General features: G+C 38.4%; 1 protein-coding gene across 1 annotated transcript in view; it reads right to left on the minus strand.

Moving 5' to 3' along the window:
• The window catches only part of DDAH1 (dimethylarginine dimethylaminohydrolase 1), a 199,919-nt gene that overhangs the window by 125,053 nt on the left and 55,584 nt on the right, over positions 1-19,282 (minus strand). The gene's annotated exons all lie outside the window — the stretch shown is intronic.

Raw genomic sequence — 19,282 nt, forward strand, 5'->3', positions numbered from 1 at the left:
CCAGCATGCAGTATGTCTGAGGACTGGAATATCACCTTTGATGCTTGCTAACTGTGTGACTACAGAAAATTCACCTGAAGTCGCAGGGCTTGAGTTTCCTCATCTGCAAAATGGGAATACCATAATAGTCCTAATCTGAACCTCACAGAGTCACGGTGAAAATCAATTTATACATGTGAATATGTATTTATAGAAAATCACATAAATATATTGTATATGAGATTATATCATTTACATGTGTCTGTGTTTATGCTATTTATATATGTACATACATATATGTATATGTGCACATACATGCATATATACATACATATGCATGTGTATATAGATGTAACGATTGGATTTGGGGCTAGAAGTGAGGATTTTTCCATTTTAACACTGCCATTTCCTCTGTGGAGATATTTCTAAATAGTTCTGCTCAGGAAATGTTCTCTTGTATTTTCCCATATATAGATGCATGTATATATACGCAAGGGTTATATAAATATGTATTACACACAGTGCTTTGGAAACTTTAAAGCACTATAAATGGTACTAATTATTATTTCTATTATCTCCTTTTATGTGCCAAACCAGCAATATTTAGGGATGGATAACTCACTGACACATCCTGTAATTTTCTGTTGAAACTAGATTTTTATAAAATGGCAATTCGGTCAATTTAAAATCGACATAGTTACAAGTGTGTGTGTGTGGGGGGGGAGGGAAGCAGTGATATGTAGTGAATAGAGATCTCTAGTCTTAGAGTCAGAAAGCCCCGGGTGTAAATTCAGTTTCTGACACTTCCTGAACCTGTGTCCTTGGGTAGGTCATATAACTTCTCAATTCCTAGGAACCCCCAAAAGTTATAAACAGCAGAGCTGCTATAAATCTGTACTTCTCTGGGAGTTCCCTAAACTAATGAAGTCATAAGCTCAGGTGTCCTCCCATCAAGTCATAGTATACAGTAATATCTTGATATTACTCTATAGTGAATTTGGAGGAGCTGGTACTTTGAGAGTCCTTTCCTAGAATTTATTCTGACCTCCTCACAATAAATCTACATAAGAGAACATTATCATCATTTCACTAAGAAACAGGAACAGACAAGATAAATTACTTGGTCATGGTCAGATGTGAATTTGTCATTAAAAAAATCTTGCTTTTTAGGACCTGCCAGGCTGGATTAGTGACATGTAGTCCAGTATCTAATCTCCATTTCCAATCTCCTTTTTTTCCCCTCCCTATCCCTTCCCACCCCACAAAAATAAGGATCCTACCCCTTTATGATTCCTTATGGGATTCTCATGTTATCTTACAGGATACATTAATCCATAAGGCACATAAGCTACATTGATCATAAGAGACTTCCCATTTATCTAGAAATGACATATAAAAAGTTACTTTCATCCATGTTTGTTCCATTTCATTAAGTTACACTTTTCTTATTGTTATGTATAACAGACTCTTATGGTACCATTAAAAAAAAGCTAGCATCAGTAATAGACACAGGTTTTTAAATATTCATTTAAAAGAAAACAAGAAAGCAAAGAAATGAAACCATGCATTTAGGGAAAGTGCCTTTTCTCCACAGATAAGATGCAAATAAATACACATTTTGTGTCTTCATTCAAGCAGAACTCAGTTTTTAAGTTTACAAAAGGACCTCCCTGTCCTTCAAAGCTATTGGATCTGGGGGCGGGCGTGAGGATTGTTTCCACTTTAAACATTTCCTCTGTGGCTATATTTCTAAAAAGTGCTACACAGGATATTTTTTTCATGTATGTTCTCAAATTGTCGGACAATTCTTAATTGGCTAGAAATTCTTCCAGATGTGTATGACTGTCCTTTCCCCTCCCACACTTAGCCCTAGTACCAAAGCTCTGGGTGAAGTTTTAATTACTCATTTCGGGAGGATATGACACCTCCCAATTTAATTCAGTCAGCTCTCTTTAGAGTAAATGCAGAATTTAGGCTCAGTGTGCTTGTAGGATCTCTTAGCAACTAGAGTAGAATCAGCCAACAATGGATGATTCACTGATTTAGCTGGGATTTGCAGATATGTCTGCCAAAACGCCTGAGCAAACTCACATTGCTAGACGCTATGGTAAAATGTGACCTCTTTTAAAAGTCTCTCAGAAAAGACAAGAAATCTGGAACTAACAGTTCTTTGGTGTCTGAAAGGTACCTATAAAAGCACGACTTTATGAGACCAGCACACTTTCTGTGATGATCACTTTCATTTAATTAGAATTGGTGTAATTCTACTTGAATTTGGCTAAAACTAACTAGGGATTTCCAAAAGGACGTCACGATGTTTTCAAGGACTTAAAATAACATCTGCTTACTAGAATCCCTGGCTTCCCTTAAAGCATGGCTCCTTCAGGTGCCAGTACCTGGAAAAGACCTTTCCTGATTTCTTCCTCTCACGACCCCCAAGTCCCTGGTTATTAGAGGTCCCTCCCTCCTAAAATTACTTTGTATTATAAGGTATATACATTGGTGATATATTGTATTCCCTGAATAGAAAGTAAGCTCCTAGGGCAGGGACCATTTCATCTTTTGTGTTTGCTTCTCTAGAGTCTAGCACCATATCCTGCACATAGAAAACACATTAAAATGTTTGTTGAATTGAATGAGGCTTTTTGGATCTTCAAATGGAAAGTACAAAATAATTTTTTTTGGAATACTGATCTAAGGATAAAGAAGGGCTTTTCGGTGGGGGAGTGGTGGTAGTAGAGGGGCTAAACTAGTAATTTCATCAGGTAGGTAACTCCCAGTGAAGGAACTCTTACTTATATCTACAATCACCTTCTCTACAATTTAGGCTTAGACATTTGTTCCACATCAGTAGGTTAAGTAACTTGCTTAGGATTTTATAGCCAGTATGTGTCAGAGGCTAGACTTGAACCAGGTCTTCCTGACTTTGAGACTGGTTTCATCCTTTAACACATAGAAGCTATGAGAGATCATACTCCATTAGCATAATATTCAAGAACCTAAAATCAATTTCATATATTAGAGTAGGGTTTTAGTAAAGGCCAATAATATACAGGTATAGGGACGGTACCTGAGATTTCAGTGGTACAGAGAACTCCCATAAACTCCCTCTAGCAAATCACCTTCTCTGTGATGTCCAGTCTGAGGGTATCCTAGGGTCACAGACAGTATGTATTAGAGGCAGTACTTGGACTCATTCTTGGTCTTCTTGATTTTAAGTCCATCTCTCTAATTATACACCTTTTTATTTCTCTTATGAAAAATGACCTTCCAAACAAAATGATTTCACATTAATGTATACTGGGCAGGGAGGTGTTAGAATGGATAGAATGCCAGACCTGGGATCAGGAAGATCTCATTTCAAATCCAGCCTCAGACACTTACTAGCTGTGTATCCCTGAGCAAATCACTTTACCCCTTGCCTCAGTTTCCTCATCTGTAAAAAGAGCTAGAGAAGAAAATGGCAAACCATTCCAGTATATTTGCCAAGAAAAGTCCAAATAGGATCATGCAGAGTTGGATACAACTGAAAACTGACTGAACAACAACCACCTACCACTGACACTTACTGCCTGTGTTATCCTGGACAAGTCCATTAACTTTTTCAGTGATTTGGGCCAGAGAGGTCAAACTCAGTGAAGCTGAACCAGATTAAAAAGGGAAAGGTTTAATAAAATTAATACAATTCAATACAATGTGGTTTTCTAAGTCAATATACAGCCTGCAAGGATCTGTTTCTATTTGAGTTTGATGCCATTGAACTAGGCAGCTCTTCCAGAATAGAAATTGAAGAGAAGTTGCTATCATGCACTGGTACATGGAGTTCCCTAATTTGGGAGTTCTCTAGACCAGTGAAATTACAGATATAGTCTCTATTTTCCACCCATACTTTGTTGTTTTTGTTGAGTCAGTTCAATCATGTCCAACTCTTTGCGACCCCATCTGGGGTTTTCTTGGCAAAGATACTGGAGTGGTTTGCCATTTCCTTCTCCAGCTCATTTTATGGATGAGGCAACTGAGGCAAAGAAGGTTAAGTGACTTGCCCAGGGTCACACATATTTTTAACTTTTACTAAAACCCTCCTCTGATGTGTACACTTGATCCTAGGTTCTAAAAGGTTATGCCAATGGAACACAAGAACTTCTTTATTTTTCCAAACTGTTCTCTCCAAAGTTAGCAATGAGCCAATTACAAAATCCAATGGTCTTTTCTCAATCTTCATTCTCCTTGACCTCTCTGAAGCCCAGATCTGACATTATCGATCACCTTCTCCTCCATGACATTCCCTTCTCTCTAAGTTTTTGAGACAGTATTCTCTTCCCACCTATCAGGCTACTGCTGGATTCTCACCCAGGTCATGATCACAAACCATAAGTGTCCTCCATGGCTCTGATGTAGGTCCTCTTCTTTTTTCCTTTCATACTACTTCACTTGGTATTATTAACAGCTCCCATGTATTTAATTATCATCTATAAGTTTATGATTTTCAAGTCTAACTATCCTGTTCTAATCTCTTTTTCTGACCTCCAATCTTGCATCTCCAATTTCCATTTAGACATCTTGAACTGGATGTCCAGCAGACATCTTAGCTTCGAGGTGTTCAAAATGGTATTCACTATCTTTTCCCCTAAATCCTCTCCCCTTCCAAACATCCCTGTTACTGTCATGGGTACTACCATCTTTCCAGTTACCCAGGCTTACAACCTCAGCGCCATTTTTTACTCCTCTCCATATCAATTTGTTGCCAATTCCCATCAATTTCACCTTTGCATCATCTCTCAAATACATCCCTGTCTCTCCTCTGATACTGCTACCGGTCTGGTGCAGGCCCTTATCACCTCATACCTGGACAATTGGAATAGCTTGCTGGTGGGTCTGCCTGCTACCAGGCTCTTCCCATTCTAATCCATCAGCTAATATAGTGATTTTTCTAAAGAGCAAATGCAACCACCTCATGCCCTACTCAGTAGACTCCAGGGGCTTCCTCTTCCTTATCACTTCCAGGATCAAGTGAAAACATCCTCTTTGCAATTTTTTACATGGCTATTGGAGCCTTTTATAACTTAACTGCCCCACTCCACCCCCAATGTACCTTTCTAGGCTTCTTACACCCAAGGATACTGGCCTCCTTGCTATTCCATAAATAAGACATTCCACTTAATTAACCTGTTGTACATTTGAAAGGAATAACAAGTTGTACAAAGTAGATTTGCGGTTTCATGTTTCTTCTTTTTTACTGCATTATGTTTATGGAAATGCTTTATTCCATAAATTAAAAATAAGACTTTTATTTGTATAAATTTCATAATTTATAAAGTGTTTCATCATTATTTGATCTTCAGAAACTGAATGGCTAGGTATTATTATTCTATCTTGCAGATGAGGAAACTGAGTCACTGAGAAGTTAAATGACTTGCTCAAGTTCTCACAGCTAGCAGATGACAGAATTAGGTCTCAAACGTAATTCTCCTCTTAGTCTAATGGTCCTGCCCTTAGAATTGAAAGGTCTTGCCTTCCTACGGCAAGTGTGAGATGATGCCTACCACTGCCAATTGTTGTACAATGAGGTCCTGAAATTCATAGCACAGACAGAGTTTAAATTGTCCTTTCACCTGGTCTTGCAGAACCCTAGACAGACTCTAAAGGAAGAGAAATGGAGACAAAAGTAGGCTGTGTGTTTAGAAATGTACAATATTAGTGTTCTCACAGATGCAAAGGGAAGACTGGGATATGATGAAACATGACATATGTTCTCTTCTCAAGGAAGCCTAAAAAGTTAGAACCAGTAAAATACATATGCAAATTTATTCTGGAGAAAGAGAAGCTACATATCTACATATGCATATATAAAATATATGTTTTTGTCCTTCATTTTCAAAGGGGACCAATGTCATCACAGGGTGACGTCTTACCTTGTATGTGAAAATACACGTTTAAATCTTTTCTGAAGAAAGAAGATACGTATATCTACAAAAAAATTTCAGGCATCCTGGTATTTTATATAGTAAAATACAAAATTAATTCTCTTGGCAAAACAATGCTAGCAAAACAAGTTATCATTACAGTAAAAAAACCTGATTTTAGATGCTTTTTATTATATCATGGATTTTAAAGTCATTTCAAAATTCAGTATTTGGAAAGCATCTCTAATAGAACTCACAGACCAGTTTCAACACAGTTCTAATCATGAGTCAAAAATAATAATCACATTTATAGAATTAAGGTTTGCGAAAATGCTTTCTTCACACCAAAGTGAGAGAAGAAGAATGTAGTAGAAGAGGTAGAGCATTGGTGTAGAGTCACCTGTGCAACTCTGGGCAAGTCCCTCAGCTCTGTGGGCCTCAGTTTCCCCATCTGTAAAATGAGGAGATTGGACTAGGTGGCCTCAAAGATTTTTTTAAGTTTTAAATCTCTGATCCTATGGAATTTTGAAAGGTTGTGATTTGTTCCAAGTGGTAGAGAAGTCCAAACAGCCAAGTTGGAACAGTGGATGGTTGTTAAATGATGGAGCCAAGTTAAAAGGTATTGATTAATACCTATTATGTGCCAGATACTGTGCTAAGTGCTGATGATTCAATAAAAGGCAAAAAGAGTCCCTGTTGGAGAGAAGCAGACAACATGTACATAATTATGTGAAACAAGACATATAAAAGATAAATCGGAGGTAATCTCAGAAGGAAGGAGCCAAGATAGGTTCAAAATTGTCCTCTGTTATTTAATATTTGTGGGATCTAAGGCAGCCACTTAACCTCTCTGGGAATAATACCCTACCTCATAGGGGTTGTTTTAAGGCGCAAATGAGACCCTTTGCAAACCTTGAAGTATGATATCAATGCAACTTATTGCCTTTACCATCATCATTAAATCCTGGACTTGAAACCTGGGTCTCCCGACTGGAATGCCATTCATTTCCCCCCTACACCACACTGCCCCTCAATGTACACTAAACTGCATACTCTTATACATTCAAGGAAATTTAGTCTATAATACTCAGTAGCTGGTGTGAATCCTAGTGTGATATCTAGGAAGCCAAAGAAATCAACTTACTGCTTTGCCTTATATGGATATCGCCCCCTCAACCTGAGGCTTCCCATATGTTTTCTGCAGCTGCTGATACACTTTGGAGCCAAGGCTGAGCTTTGGCAGTTTGGATTCCTGTGTGTTGTGATAATCAGCTGGGGTTTGGAAAATCCTTCAAAAATCTAATGTTCTGGCAATTTAACAAGGCTTCTGAAAAAAAAAACCCAACAATTTAACATCTGGAACAAAGTATTCACGGTAGGCCAACACCAACATTGCAAAGAACTTTTCTTTCATTCAAGGGAAAGTATGGTACTTCCTTGTCTGTCATCAACTAGATGGGTCTATTTCAAAAGTTCTGGAGCCATTTACAATAAATAAAAGATATAGTGGACATAGCACTGAGCAAATGGAACATATGGTCTGAGTATTTGTCATGGCTTAAAATTATAAATATCAATAACTCAGATCAAGGCAGAGATGACATGCTAATCAAATCTGCAGATGACACAAAGCTTACAGGAGTAGCTAACACCCTGCATGACTGAGTCAGGATCTAAAATGATTTTGACAGGCTAGAATGATGGCATAAGCCTAATAAGATGAAATATAACAGAGATAAATAGAAAGTCTTACATTTGGGATTTAAAAAATTCACCATTACAAGTACAAGATGAGAGGGATAAGACTAGTTAAAAGACCTGAAAAAGACCTGGAGGTCTGAGTAGACTGTAGATTTAATATGATTCAACAGTGCGATATGGCAGCCAAATGACTTAATGAAATTTTTGGCTGTAATAAGGAGGCGATAGGCAGCACACTGTCCTAGCCAAACCACCTCTAGAAAATTGTGTTCAATTCTGAGTAGCACATTTTAGGGAGACTAAGATAAGATAGAGTGAGGGCCTTAAAATCATGCCCTATAAGGAACTGATAATGTTTAGCCCAGAAAAGAGAGACGCATGATGGAACTTGGGAGCTGCCTTCAAGTCCCTGAAAGGCTATAATGTGGAAGAGAGATTGGACTTATTTTCCTCAGCCCCACAAGGCAGAACCAAGAGCAGCAGTGGAAGTCACAGATGGAAAAGTTACAAGGTTTGATATAAGAATAAATTTCTTATCTATTTGAACTCTTCAAAGATGGAAAGGGCCACCTTGGAAAGCAGAGAGCTCCCCTTCAAATAGAGGTCTTCAAAGTAAAAGGCCATTATTTTTGAAGGCTGTGAAGTAGATTTTTAGCCAGGTATGCATTGACACTGAAGAGCCTCTGAAATTCCTTCCAACTCTGTAATTTAGTCTATGCAAAGATATTTATGTAATCTTTCATTGTCAAATTCTCTTCTACACATTAAAATCTACAAAGGAAATCCAACAATCAAATTCAAAAATCCCTCATTTAACCTTTCCCAGAGATGCCAGGAGAGAACATAGCTTTGAATATGGAATGAATTTACAGGACTTTGGGGTTTTTTGTTTTTTTGGGTTTTTTTGCTTTCTCCTTTCACCTAAAGAGATGCAAGAGACAATGACTTAACAGATGCTCATCATAAGTCTCGAAGGATCCAGCTTCAAAGTTTGGCTTAGATCAAAGGGAAAATGAATTAATTAGTTTTATTTCTATTTAAGATTTACGAAGATGCTACAGTCAGCTGGATACAGTACAAAGCAGAAATGAATTAACGAAAAGTTTCCTTCAGTCAAGGGGTGTACATTTTAAAGTACACAGGACACACATTTTCTTTCTTTCAGAAGGTTAGTGGAGCAGTTGGCTTGCCTTCCCTTTCTGCAGTAGTTTCCTTCTTGTTTTTCATAAACAACTAAACTCAAGCAACTTGCATGATGGGAAGGAACAAATATTTATTGTCTGCTATGCTCAAAACACAATTGGGGACACAAAGAAGAGTGAGGAACAATCTAAGTTTTTAAAGAATTTGTCATCTAGTAGAGGAGATGATGCATATTAAAATAAGGGAAATACAATGCAGAAGGTGATAAATGTCTTAAGAAAAGAATGTATCACTATGGAGATTCAGAAGAGGGACAAATCATGTAGCAGAAAGAGGTCTTGATGGGAGTTAGGAGATATTGTCTCAAGTCCTGGCTGTGATGACTTGACTGTAACCATGGCCAAGGCATTCACACTTTTTCAGCCTTGTTTTTTCATTTGTAAATGGAGATAATAATAACATATTGACTAATAGTATAATATACTGATTACTTGTGGAAGTAGTGTGCTTTTTAAACCTTAAGACACTGTACAGCATGCATATGTTGTTGTTACTTACTTAGAGGGGCAAGAAAAAGCTTCATGGATAGGATGGCATTTGAGAGAACACTTGAAATACAGGGAGGCTTATAATAGCCAGAGATGGAGAGAGGGAATTCCAAGAGAAGGGATCAACAGGAGAAGAGAGCACAACAGTGAGTGGAATCTCAAGGGTGATGTCTGGGGAACAGTGAATAACCCAGCTTAGCTGGAGGGCAGTGTATATGTAAAGAAGAGAAGAGAAGATGAAAAGACAGTTTGGGTCAGAAAGAGCTCAGGATAGCAGACTAAGGAGTATAACCCTTAAGAAGCTGAGACAGTAGAGGGTCAAGGGAGGGATGTAAAATGTCTAAAGTCTGAACAACAGGGACAGGAGAGAAGATAAGGGTAGAGGTGAGGAGCTGGTTAACTGGAGGTTGTAGAATATGTGTGCAGAATTGCCTTCTTGCTTCCAGCTGACCATGTGCACAACTCAGCACTGAGGGGGCTTGGGGCTCTGAGATGATGAGCTAATTCTCTTTATTGGTTGATGAGCAGGAAGAGCTTCGTGGTTCACTCAATGGACCTTTAAACATGGAATGACTTTGTTCCTAGCCCACTTCCATCGACCATCCAGGTGGGATTAAGAAATTCTAGGATTTCATGCGGGGAGTTGGAAGAAAGATATCTTGTCAATGATTTAATTAATATGGATGTTACTTATTGCATAAGTCTTGTCAATGAATGCTTAGTCTTTTGTGTCTTTCAGACTTTATTTTCTGTGTGTAGGAAATCAATAGCTGTCATCTATAAGATTAATATTTTATAATGAGCATTTTCTGCTCTTCCCTTTTGGGGAGACTGTAGTCAAACTAAAATTTAAGCCTTTAAACAATTTTTTCCCTGGGGTTCCAAAATGGGGGTCAAAACAGGCCAAAGAATTCCATTCCAGTCAGTAAAATTTGTTTTGCTAGATATATATGCCCTTGGTCTAGAGATTAATCAGGGGCATATTATGAATGTGTAGAGTAGATTCTGATTCAGTTAAGGGCTAGACTAGATAGACTCTGAGACCCACTCCAAGTCTAAGATTCTCTGCTTCTGTGGGAGTAACTGGAGGGTAGTTTCCTACATGTCTCTTAGAAAACTATGAGCTATGGTCACCATCTGTTTAAATTACAGGTTTGGGAAATACGTGTTAATTACAATTCAAATGCTGGTGAACAAGGAAGTAGTTCCGATCACAACCATAAAGGTTATGTCTCAGAAAAAGTCAGAAAAGTGCCCTAAGTGAATAATAAAAAGAACCCACAGACACCTCCAGAAGAAGGTTCATCCATTGATTAAAGGAAGAAGAGACACGTAAGAGTGGCTGAGGATGATCAGCTGATGGGTTCATGTCAATGACATGAAATGAAAAATAGAGGAAGTAGGTTGCCTTCCTGTGGCATGTGTCCAAAACATGCCAGAAATGATTTATTATGATTTATTAAATCTAATAATTACTACATACTTCTGGTGACTTATGTGAGGATAAAAACAAATTCTGCCAAAAAGAATTTAGGAAACAGTTATGAAATCCAGAGCAAGAAGCTAAAGAGTTAGAGGCACAGGCAGTGTTTTCATCCTTTTTGCTGATAGAAGATAGATGCTCTACAAGACATAGGAGGATATGAATAGTGAACAGCTGGTAAAGAAGATGGTATCTTAGAAGAGGATTCTGATTTCTGGAACACAGACTGGAAGAGATAAGAATAATATTTTCTTGGTTGGGGGTGGCACACATCTGAAAAAGATCTAGGAATTTATTGGACTATACATCTACTGAGTCAGCATTATAACATGGCAGCCAAACAACCTAATATCATCTTAGGCGATAGAGAAATATATTGTGCAAGAGTAGGGAGGGGATGGTCCCACTGGAGTTGGACTTGATCTGACCAAGTCTGGAGTGTTATGTTCTCTGCTGGGTGTCACATTTAAGGAATGACTTTGATAAACTGGAGTATATTCAGAGGAGGATAATTAAAATGGGGAAAAGCTTCAAATTCATGCCTTCTGAGGATCTGTTCAAAGAGCTTGAGGTGTTTAGCCTGAGAAAGGAAGGCTAAGGGTAGATGTGTTCTCTGTCTTCGAGTATTTAAAGGGCTATCATGTGGAAGAGATTAGATTTAATGTCACTTGCTTCTGTAAGACAGAATGAGGAAAAGTATACTTGAGTCAGATATAGGATTATGAAAAGGACAAACTTTCTAACATTTTGAGATATTCAAAAGTTCTCTTGGGACATAGTGGGCTTCCTTTCATAGGAAGTCTTCAAGAAGTTGGATGATACTTGTAGAGGGGATGATTCTTTATGTAAGGGTTGAACTAGATGGCTTCTCAAGTTTTACGTAACTTGGAGTTTTTGTGCTAAATTTCACGAGGACTTCCAAAATATGTTTTGCTCAGAGATTTAAAAAATCTGATCAATAATTTTGTAAAGTGAAAATGGAAGGGGAGAGAGAGACAACTGGCTAACAGGGAGTTTACAGAGCAAGAGAAAAGAGCATCACAGATCCTAGGCAGAGTTTCTTAGTCATTTTCTTATGAACTTCTGTGGGCAGTTTGGAGAAATGAAGGGACCCCTTTCTTTATCAGAATAACATTTAAATACTAATTAATTGAAGGAAATGCTGGATTTAAGTTAGAGGTTAATGAAAATAAAAATATAATTTTTTCCACCCAAGTTCACCAGCCCCCTGTATCTGTCCATAGACCCCCTAAGCAATCCATAGACGACAGCTTAAGAATTGTTGAACTAGAATTAGGATACACCTTATCTGTCATTTAGGAGAGAACTGGCCCAAACAAAATACATACTAGCATATTGTGATCTGGTAGACATGACTGCTAAGCCTCTATCAGTGGCAATTTACCTCCACATAATTCCATAAGCAATGTTTGAAAAATCAAGTAGATGAGGAAGGCGATATAGACTGGAGATGGACAGATATTCTCATTTTAATTTAATTTTATATTCTTAATTGTATTTAAAAATATTTGAATTTCATTTTATTTTCAGTTCCAAGTTCTCTCTCTGCCCTCTCCCACTCATTGATAAGGCAAGAAAAATAAAACTCATTACAAATATGTATAGATATATACAAGACAAGTTTCCATGTCAGCCATGTTCCAAGAAAACAAAAGTGAGAAAAAAAAGAAATAGAAGAACATATGCTTCAATCTTCACTCTGCATCCATTGGCTCTCTTTCTGGAGATAGACAGACAGCATGTTTCATCACGAATCCTTGGAATTGTGTCTGGTCATTGTGTTGATCAAAGGTACTTTTCAGAGTTGTTTATCTTTACAATATTGCTGTTATTATATAAGTTGCTCTCTTGGTTCAGTTCATATCAGTGACACAAGTTATACAAGTCTCCCCAGGTCTTTCTGAAACCATCCCTTTCATCATTTCTTAAAACATAGTAGCACTTTATCACATTCACATACCACAACTTATATGGCCATTTCCCAAATGAGAGGCATTCCCTCAGTTTCCATTTTTTTGATACTATAAAAAGAGCTGCTATAAATATTTTTGTACATATGGTCCCCTTTCCTCTTTCTTTAATCTCTTTGGAGTATAAACTTAGCAGTGGTTATCACTGGGTCAAAGGATATGCACAGCTTTGGGCATAGTTCCAAACTGCTTTCCAGAATGGTTGGACTAATTCACAGCTCTGCCAGATGTTCTAATTTTTTAAAAGGAGGAGGGAGAAGAGTAAGTGAGAGAGAGATGAGCTTGAATCCTATACAAATTCTAGGGTACATTATTAAAGGAATCTTTAGTAAATATCTAGAAAACGGAATGGTAATGACCAAGAACCAGCCTGATTTCATCAAGAAAAGTTAATGCCAGACTAACTTCATTTTGTTTTAGTGAAAAGGGTTATTAGAATGGTAGATCAAAGAAGTGCTATACATATAGTTTATCTAGATTTTAGCCAAGTATTTGTTAAAGATTCTCAAAATATTCTTATGGAAGAGATAGACAGATGATGGCTAGGCATGAGTACATTTAGGTAGCTTTGAAATTGGATGAGTGGCTAAAACTTGAGCAGTCATTAATGAAAAGGTCAATGACAATTTCAAGGGAGGTTTCTGATGGAGTGCCTCAGAGATCTGTTCCTAAAGCAGAACAGTTCTGTATTTTTATCATTGATGATGTATACATACCAAATTTTCAGATGACATGAAGTTGTTAACAGGAATTAAAAAGGTTTTAGGAAAAAAACTGGTGGAGGGGAGAGAATAAACATACAAAAAAGTGTGAGGTTGGGGACAGTTTCCTGGAGTAGGCAAAGGTGAGAGACTAATCAAATGATCCATTGAGATAACACCTGGAAAGCACTTAGCACAGTATCTGGCACAGAGTAGATGTAATATAAATTCTAGATATTATAATTATTATCAATGAATCATCAATTGACTGAATCTTATTTGAAATGTGTGAGGAGAGCTCCAGACCTAAAGAATCCCAGGATGAATCCTTCTGTACTGGAAACAATTACTCATAATTCATCTCTTGTGCTGAGAAAAAAATTACTGGATTTCGAGTAAATGGAACTGAATTTAAATAGTCTCTGTCATTTAGTTACCCATGTGATTTGGGGTACATTATTTAACATCTCTACTTTGGCTTTCTTTTCTAGAAAATGAAGAAATTGGACTATATGTTCTTTAGGGTTCTTTCCAGTTATAAACCTATAATGATTTCCATATTTCCATAAAGCAGATTTGTTTACAGTGAGACACGCCTGTAATCTAATCACCATTTGCTCAAATCAAGACATCGTGTTTTAAGAAACAGTATATCATTTCAAAATTCTAAGAAAGCTCTCTATGTCATTATACATGGTCTCGATTAAGGATTTTTCTTTTGTGGGGGAGGGAAGAAGGAAGAGGAGTCTCCTACCAAGCTTTGCATTATTAATACAATGGTCTGCAAGGCAATTGTTCTTTATTTTATTAAGAACACACTCTAAGATGTAATCCCCTCTGTGACAAGTGATCTCTATTGGGGAATGGGGTATAGAAGGAATCTCAAGACTGTGTGGACAGATAAAATCATTAAGCTGGCCATTTTCCTAACACTACCAAGTCCTTCTTACTCAGAATTTGAAGAGGAGGTTGTGTCGCTACAGAGAGGATGCCACAAAAAGTCACTTTTTAAAAAACGAAGAATTAAGTGGGGAAGTATCTATGAAATGCTCAAATTACAGAGCTAAAACTTAACTGAGTAAATTGAGTCTGTGGTCACAAAACTGAGGTTCTAGGGACCAAGTGCTTACGTTGAAAGGCTGGATGTGGAGTAACGTGCAGCCAGAAGACAGAGTTGGTGCCAAGGTACAGATTCCTGGTGGTGGAGGCTCAGAACAATCTGCCCTTTTTCCTGAGAGAACTAGTGAAGTGGAACCTGGCTGCCAGTCAAATGGATGGAATTGACAGGAATAGAAAAATATTTCAACTATGTTTGAGTTCTAGGAATTTTGTTCCCCCCCACCTCTCCAAGCATCTCCATCTCCTCCTCCACTACCACCACACCTTCCAAAAAATTAGCTCTGATAGGATCTTTTATGAAGAACTCATGCCTACTATTTTAGAGCTTGGTCAACAGAAGATTCCGCTCATTTTTTAAAAAAGTTAAAACAAACAAGTCTTTCATGAGCAAAACTAATCAAATCAGGCTACTGAAGGACAGACTGACTCTCCATTTCACCACTGGAAAGCGTAGCAGCCTTTTGGTTTTTAAACTTTTCCCACTTTGCAAAGTATCCAACAGAACATCCTGTTTTCACCTAGTCTCACTACTTCAGCTAGCATCTCACCCAGGATGCTGCAGATGGCAGCAGGCATTACTGAACCCAGCACCAATGCTATAAGACACAAACATATTTCAAATGCTCCTTAAAAGTCTTGTTTAAGGGCTGAGTTGCTTCATAACCAACCTGATTGCCTTAAGTAAGGGGATGCCATTAAAATTTATCTACATAGTTCACAACCAACTTTGGGAAAACTGTCTGAAGCATAACTTTGGAGATATTTTTAACTCTTCCTCATCTCTTTGTATCCCCAGCATTTAGCACAATGTCTGGCACACAGCAGGTGCTTAATACAAGTTTACTATTAACTCTTGACCAAATCCAACCAGTTGTGAAGTTCTGTACATTCTACCTCTCTAACATCTTTCATAAAAGTCCTCTTCCCTCTTTTCCCACTGCCACTACCACAGCATAGATGCCTTATTACCACCTACCTGGATCAGGTCAGCAATCTTTTGATGAAGCTTTCCATCTACACTCTTCCCTGCTCCACTTCCCCCCTCCCCATCTCCCTCAAAACCTTCTCAGAATCATGATCCTTATGCATATCATCCCTCTGATCATAACCTTGAGTAACAACTTACTGTTCCTTCGGTAAACTTCAAAGACCCTTTACAATATTCTACCCACCTTTCTTTTCTCATATTATGTTCCTCCACTCTGTGCTTCAGTCAAACTGGACTACTCTCTGCCCCACAAATATGCCTTGTATTTTTCTGTCTCAACGTTCTCCAAATTGCTGTAGATGATTGCCATAATATACTGATCTGTCCTCATCATTATTAAGCCCCAATGTCACTTTCTCTCTGATCTCCTTTTGGGTAATGACAATCTCCCTCAGTTCTCTCCTACAGCTTCATTTTCCAACCTTATGCATTTATCTTGTAATGTTGTACTCTGGAGTAGCATGTTTGTGTCATTCCCCCCTAGAATAAAAACTCCATCAGGGCAAGGGCTGGGGGTTATCTGAACTTTGAACAGCTCCCCTTGCCAGTCTGGTATATAATTTGCATGTTATAAGTGCTCATCCTTCACTTCTGCAGAAGACCAACGACGTCATGGAGTGACGTCTTGAGGTGCATTGGATGTAAATGAGGCAGAGGGCGCAAATTGTCAGCCTTGCTCTCTCTTTCTGAACCCTCAAAGTCCAGCAGTAAGACAAAAGTCAAGATGACTGGTGATGATCAGCGATGCAGTGGATGACCTTGGTGTCTTTGATGTCTAACTAAGCTCTAAGCACTCCACAGTGTCTGCTTCAGCAGTCTTCATGGCCATTGGAACAAACTGTGCTCATTAACTCATTCCACCATGGCAAGTCTTCACATAGTTGGGGTAGACATCCCCCTAAGTCACTGATGGGTCTGAAGGCTGTTGACTACCCTCAACCTGGTTTAGTCTGTCTACTGAAATAGTTCTATCAGGGTGTGGCCACTGTGCATGCTACAGCTTCTGAGAGACACAAGTGACACCAAAGGTGGATGAGCAGCCCTGACAAGGGCTCAGCAGCCCTCACATCAGAAGTGCTAGTTCTCCTTGAACACCTCATGTACCCCAATTTGCATGTAACTATATATATATGTATATATACATCAATTCTGTATAGTTTCTTCTTTAGCAACTTTCAACTGAAAATTTAAGCTGTGTTCCCCTAAGAGTCAAAATTTACATTTTTCTCTCATCTTTTCCTTCTTACCTATGTAATAGGCAGTATAATTTCCCTTCTCTGTATCACAGATTTGGAACTGGAAGGATCATCAGAGTTCATCTACTTCAACCCCTCATTTTACAAAATAGGACACAGAGACCCAGAAAATGAAGTCACTTACACATAAGTGACATACTTTCTAAGTATTTGGGGATATTGAGGTCCCCTGAGATTCACTTAAAACGTGCACATTGTCTTTTATTTCATTTTTCATGTCACAGTCCTCTATTACTCCTAGCATGTGGTTCAAAAAGTCCTTGTGTGAAAAATCAGTGTTGGATAGATGTTGACCTAGCAATTCCATTCATTGTACTTTAACCTAAAAATATCCTAAAAAGGAAAAAAAAGTCCTATCTATATAAAGGTATACATAATTGCTTTCTTTTGGGTAACACTACATTGGAAATGACCTATGTGTTCAATGACCAGAGGATGACTAAAAAATATATGGAGATAGTTGGATGGTATACTAGGTCTAGAGTCAGGAAGACCAGAGATCATGTCCCACCTATGACACATGCTATGTGACCCTGGACAAGTCACTTAACCTCTGCCTTAGTTTCCTCATCTGTAAAATGGGGATTAAAAATAGGGTTGTTGTGAGGATCCAATAGATAATATCTGTAAAGTGCTTACTTAGTAGAGTGCCTGGCATACAGTTGGTGCTAAATAAATGCTTATTCCTGTCTCTTCCCTTAATCCTGCCCATACATGGAACAGAATTTGATGGGGGAGGAAGAGAGAGAATCTGAGGTTTTATCAGTGTATGGGACTTCTAGGGTGGAAACTTTCTTCATTAATGGAGATCAGCAGCAACTCTGTAAGTCACGGTTTTAAAGAGTCGCCTGGGCAGGGGTGGAGGAGGCCCCAAGAAAGGCAAAGAGACCTTCTGGGGGTCACACAGCTGATACATGTCAGAGGTAGCATGTGAACCTGTCTTTCTGACTCTAAGGTTGGCTCTCTCTCTACTCTCTCCAGGGGCATATGATCAGGCTACAAAAGCAGAAGAGATATGAAATAGAAATAACCAAGAGGAAAAAATCATGAGAATAATAACTGAATATATACTGAGAATTTCTCTCCCTACATATGTATTTGTTGTTCAGTTATTTGTCATGTCTGACTCTTCATGACCCCATTTGGGGTTTTCTTGACAGAGATACTAGAGTGGTTTGTCATTTCCTTCTCCAACTCATTTTATAGATGAGGAAACTGAGGCAAAGAGGGCTAAGTGACTTGCCCAGGGCCACACAGCTAGTAAGTGTCTGATGCCAGATTTGAACTCATGAAGATGAGTCATCTTGACTCTAGGCCTGGCACTCTATCCACTTCGCCCCTGCCCAGACCTTGAGCAGAGAAACTCTCTTTTTGCTGTTTCTGTATCTCCAGTTTAGCTGAGGGTCAGGCCCAAAGTAAATGTTAAAAAATGCTTTATCTCATCTCATCTCTCTATTCACCATACCATTCACCTTTACACGTGCATGCACGTTTATTTACGTAAACAGGCGTTTAAAAAAGTCAGAGGTAGAAGAAGAATTTTAGAAGGACTTGAACAAAGAAGAAACATGTTTCTGTTTGGTAGTTTATTCATTTGTCATTACTTTGCTAAATGCTGATGGTTTGCGTAAGATCCTCTTTGTTACTCTGTATGCTTGATTATTTGTCTTTGGTGATGATTATTTAGTCTATAATAATTCTTTGGAAAACCAGTGTTGGTGAAAGTCAGTGGGTTATAGGAACAGGAACTCAGTCATGCCCTCCCTTAGCTTATTAACTCCCAGGGTTGTCAGGGGTAGTCTCCTTCAGGATTTCTAAAGTCAGAGAAGGCTTTGAGAGGTGGTTTTTTTTACTGGTTCTTATAAATCAAAATATCCAGTGGACTCTGCCACCCTCCTTTCTCTCTCCCCCTCCTCTCTATTTCTCTCTCCCTCTCTCTTTCTATCTCTGTCTTTCCTCTCTCTCTTCCCTCTCTTTCTTTCCTGTCTCCTCTCCTTTCTGTCTCTGCTTGTCACTCTTTTCCTCTCTCACCTGGGCAAGCCACAAATTTTCTTTGCAGTTTTCTGATCTGAGAAATGGGGATAATAACAGCAGGGTTGCTATACGAATAAAATGGGGTAAAGCACCTCGCAAAGTTTTAAGTGCCATATAAATGCTAGTTATTATGAGAATGATGCATATTGAGTAATGTTTAAAAACCACCATTTTGATCATTAGAAAGCAGCTAGGTGGTGCAGTGGATTGAGGGCCAGGTCTGGAATCAGGAAGACCTGAGCTCAGATGTGACCTCAGACACTTCCTAGCTGTGTGGTCCGGGCAAGTCACTTAACCCTGTTTGCCTCAGTTTCCCCATTTATAAAATGAGCTAGAGAAGGAAATAGTAGAACTACTCTAGTACCTTTGCCACGAAAACCCCAAATGGAATCACAAAGAGGCAAACATGACTGAAATATGGCTGAACAACAACAAG

Source organism: Notamacropus eugenii, chromosome 2 (genome assembly GCF_028372415.1).
Source record: "Notamacropus eugenii isolate mMacEug1 chromosome 2, mMacEug1.pri_v2, whole genome shotgun sequence".
Classification (NCBI taxonomy): domain Eukaryota; kingdom Metazoa; phylum Chordata; class Mammalia; order Diprotodontia; family Macropodidae; genus Notamacropus; species Notamacropus eugenii.